The following is a 4,373-nucleotide window of genomic DNA, read 5'->3' as shown; positions in this document are numbered from 1 at the left end:
AGGCGAATTAGTTTCTTTTACGTCACAATAAAACAGATGACACATTTTAATTTGCGATTTACTAGCACCTTCTGTACACTCTCTTCGTGTTAAAGGGCTTTGTTAAGTGCGTACCCGATTTTTAAGATTTGATGATAAAGTATGTGTCTAGGAGACGGCAGGAAATCTATAGCCTTACCCAGTTATTGTTCTGTTACCTTTGGGTAAGTTGGCTAAATTGTCGGCACGAAAGTTTCAGCTCGAAGTATGGCTGGATGCAGCTCTCTGCGCTTCTCTCTAAAGATCTTTCTAACTTTGTGATAGGTGGCGTCTTTCACATAGTTATGCATTGTTCTAGAGACTTGCGTTTGTCCTGTAGCCTCTCCTACTTAACCATTTCCTGTTACCCCCTTTCTTAATGACTATATTTCCTTTCGCTTGCTACATTTGCTGTATTTTTATATTTTCTTCCTTCGTCAGTTAAATTCATTGACTTCTGAGCTATCGAAAGAATTATGGTAGAGTCTGTCCTTTACAGCGCGGGGTAGCACAGTAGTTACCTCACTGGACTTGGAGTCAGGAGGGCGAAAGTTGAAACCAGCGTCCGGTCATTGTGATTCTGGTTTTCTGTGATTTCACTGAATCGCTTATGGGAAATACTGGGATGGTTCCTCCCAAAGGGAACTACCGTTTTCCTACCCCATCCTTCCCTAAAACGAACTTGTAGTCCGTCTCTAATGACCTCGTTGTCGACGGTACGTTAAACACTAATCTCCTCCTCCTTCTCTTCCTATGATCTTGTATCCGTTTGATCCTCTGCTGACTTCAGTATCTCATCTTTAAAAACTACCCATTAGTCTTCCTCAATATTCCTTTCCCATATTTCAGTAAATAGCTACCTAATGCTCCTCCTGAAAGTCTCTTTTCTTTATCCTGATCCCATGTTCTTAAATTCCTACAGAATTCAAATCCGCCTTGCAAATGTCTAACAATTCAAAACCTCCTTCTTTCCCGTTGCTAACTATCTTACTTGTATTCCCTCATCACAATTAAATATTCGTCGATGGGTCCACATGTTGTTGTTGTGGTCTTCAGTCCTGAGACTGGTTTGATGCAGCTCTCCATGCTACTCTATCCTGTGCGAGCTTTTTCATCTCCCAGTACCTACTGCAATCTACATCCTTCTGAATCTGCTTAGTGTATTCATCTCTTGGTCTCGGGGTCCACATATTGTCAGTAATATTTCCACTGTGCTGTAGAAGTATCTCTGGGAAACGCATCCTCCATATAGTCCCGATATCTCCCGATGCTGTTCCCATATTTTTGGAGACCTGCATAAAGACATTCATGGCCTTGGATTTGCTTTAGTTGAGGAGGTGTACGCCTCGGTATAAGAATGGTCCCGTAGGTAACTGCAAACAAATTATCATTAAGGCACTGGCCATTCTTGTCTCACACTGCGATAAATGCATTAACAGTTGTGACAATTACTTTGGAAATAATTAGCAGTTTACTAACTTCTATTCCATCCATCTCGCGCTCGTTTGACTAGCCCTTACACTACAGTGTAAAGACTACAAAGGGCGTTTGAAAAGTCCGAGAGATGGAACCACTGCCGCGTATCGAGGTCATGTTTAGTTAGTAGCATCTTTGGAGAGAATGCACAGCACGTTTCAGCCATATTGGTCCATTTCTTTGTGTTTGGCATTCGTGTGAATCAAGGAAGTCAAAAAATGGACGAAGAAGAATTTCGTGTGGTGATTAAACATTACTTTACGAAAGGCAAAACGCCTCTGCAAAATAAAGAGAAGCTTGATAAACATTATGGTGACTCTGCACCTTCGTTTAGAATAGTTTATAAGTGGTTTCAAAATTTTCGGAACGGAAAAATATGCACAAGTAATGCTGAAAGTTCTGGACACCCTGTGTAGGTTACGACTAGAGAAATCATTGATAAAATCCATGATATGTTGATAGATGAGAGAAGAGTTAAAGTGCGTCAGATTGCTAGTGCTGTGGGCAATTTGAATGAATGGGTACATAATATTTTGCATAAGCATTTGGATATGAGAAAGCTATCCGCTAGATGGGTATCGCGATTGTTCATGCTTGACCAAAAACTGAATGGTGTATTGCTGCAAGGATGGTTTGCAGCTGTTCAGAAAGAATCCACAGGACTTAAAGCATCGTTCCCTCACTGTGGATGAAACGTGGATACATTACTATACTCCTAAGTCCAAACAACAATCTAAACAATGGGTTACCAAGGGAGAACCTGCACCATAAAAGACGAAGACCAATCCTTCGTCCAGAAAGTGTATGGGGACTGTCTTTAACGATTCGCAAGGGATAATACTCATCGACTATCTGGAAAATGGTAAAACCATTACACATGCATATTATTCATCGTTACTGGACCGTTTGAAAACCGAGCTGCAAGAAAAACGCCGGTGATTTGTTCACAAAAAGTCCTTTTCCATCACAACAATGCACCAGCACAGACCTCAGCAATTATGGTCACAGAATTAATAGAGATAGGATTCTATCTGGTTTCACATGACCCCTAATCTCTAGACTTGACTCCCTGGAACTAGTAATTGTTCCCCAAATTGAAGAAATGTCTGACAGGACAATGATTTTATTCAAACAAGGAGATAATTGGAGCAACTAATAACTATTTTGCAGACTTGAACAATTCCTATTATTCGGAAGGGATCAACAAATTAGAATAGCGTTGGACGAAGTGTATAAGCCTAAAAGAAGACTATGTCGTAAAATAAGAAAGGTTTACCTGAAACACGTAAGTAGTTTTGAGTTTTGCATGGAATATCCAAACGCGCCTAGCACATTTCTAACTGCCTTACATGACATATGAAATACGTCTTCTAAGCACGTTGGTTCTGTAAAGGTGTGTGGATGAAGTGGGTGGTGATTCTACACCGAAGATGGATGTAGTTACAGCGGATACAAAAAAAACCTTTATTGATGTTTATTTACATTCATGAGACTTCCATGCTGGCAGTGTTAATGATAAGCACAGAAAATACAGCAACACAGCGTCTTTTAGTATCCCAACATCTTACGTGGCCTTGCAGGCTCTAGCATTAACTGTGCAGTACAGATGTGGCTGCCGAAACTCAGTGGAGTCTCGCTTACTCGACCCACATTTGTTATTTTAATTCCACCATAATTTCAGATAACGAAAAGTATTGAATAATCGTTCCTGTTTTTAAATCACACATTATGTTATCGCAGGGAACCATCAACGCCATCTGCCACATACTTTGTAATGAGATTTGGCAATACACCTATGCGTTCTATACGTTCCTGGTTACAGGTTTATCGACATGCGCAAAAATTAGAATCAAACGGCCTTCGTAAAAATTTTTGTCAGGAGTGGGATTCGAACCCACGCCCACAGAAGTGGACTGCGACCTGAACGCAGCGCCTTGGACCGCTCGGCCACCCTGACAGCCAAGTAAGATGTAATGTGCGACAGTTTCTCTCCCACATTCCGCTTTCGACAAGTAGGCGAGAAAATGAATTGCAACAGCAGAGCGAGTTCCGAGGTCAGCGTTAGCGTGTGTGGCAGTCACAACGAGCAGTCTGTCGCTCAGCGACTGCTGCGCTGTGCTCCGGCGTTGCACAACTCTGGGCGTAAATACTGCAAGAGACAGTCCAGCAACGTGACGTGGTTCGAGTCTGGGCTAAACTGCTTTTTACAGCTAGTGTGTAGATTCGAATCTCTTGAAAAGCGGGATTTTCACTTGAAATCCGTTTTCATACGCAAGTTATTAAGTTTGCTTCTTTATAGCGAACTCGAAAAAGATATCAGCACAGACGCAAATAAATTTCTGTTATTCTCACTTCACATTAAATCATGTACAGGATTGCAAACAAAGTTCTGCAATCAAAAATAAAACTGAAAGAAGATAATGGGCTGTAAATGGAGGGGACCTTTGGGAACTCTGGGTATACATACAGTTGTTTAAAGGCAAAAACATGCAGTGTGATATACATGTATTTCTGATTGCTATTACTATTGTTATTGTTATTATGATTATTATTATTATTCTTCATGAGGAAAAAATTTTAATTCATTATACACTGAGGACACAAAAGATGAGCTCTAGAAGCGAAAGACTTTGGGTAAAAAACTTTTGTTGAGTCATCAGTCTTGCGATTGATTTGATGTGGTCCGCCACCTGTTCCTTTCCTGTGCCAACCTATTCATATCAGAGTAGCAATTGCAACCTATGTCCTCAATTATTTGCTTGATGTGTTCTAATCCTTGTCACCCTTTATAATTTTAACCCTCTACAGTTACCTCTAGTGCTATGGAGGTCATTCCCTGATGTCTTGACGGATGTCCTGTTAACTTATCCTTTCTTCCT

General features: G+C 40.8%; 1 non-coding gene across 1 annotated transcript; it reads right to left on the bottom strand.

The window, feature by feature from the left end:
* Positions 1-3,367: 3,367 nt before the first annotated feature.
* On the bottom strand, positions 3,368-3,451 carry Trnal-cag. The gene has a single exon. It is a non-coding gene; the product is annotated as a tRNA-Leu (tRNA).
* Between the last annotated feature and the right edge of the window lie 922 nt (positions 3,452-4,373).

Source organism: Schistocerca piceifrons, chromosome 3 (assembly GCF_021461385.2).
Source record: "Schistocerca piceifrons isolate TAMUIC-IGC-003096 chromosome 3, iqSchPice1.1, whole genome shotgun sequence".
In the NCBI taxonomy this organism is placed as follows: Eukaryota; Metazoa; Arthropoda; class Insecta; order Orthoptera; family Acrididae; genus Schistocerca; species Schistocerca piceifrons.
This window is presented reverse-complemented; position numbering and strand designations above follow the sequence as displayed.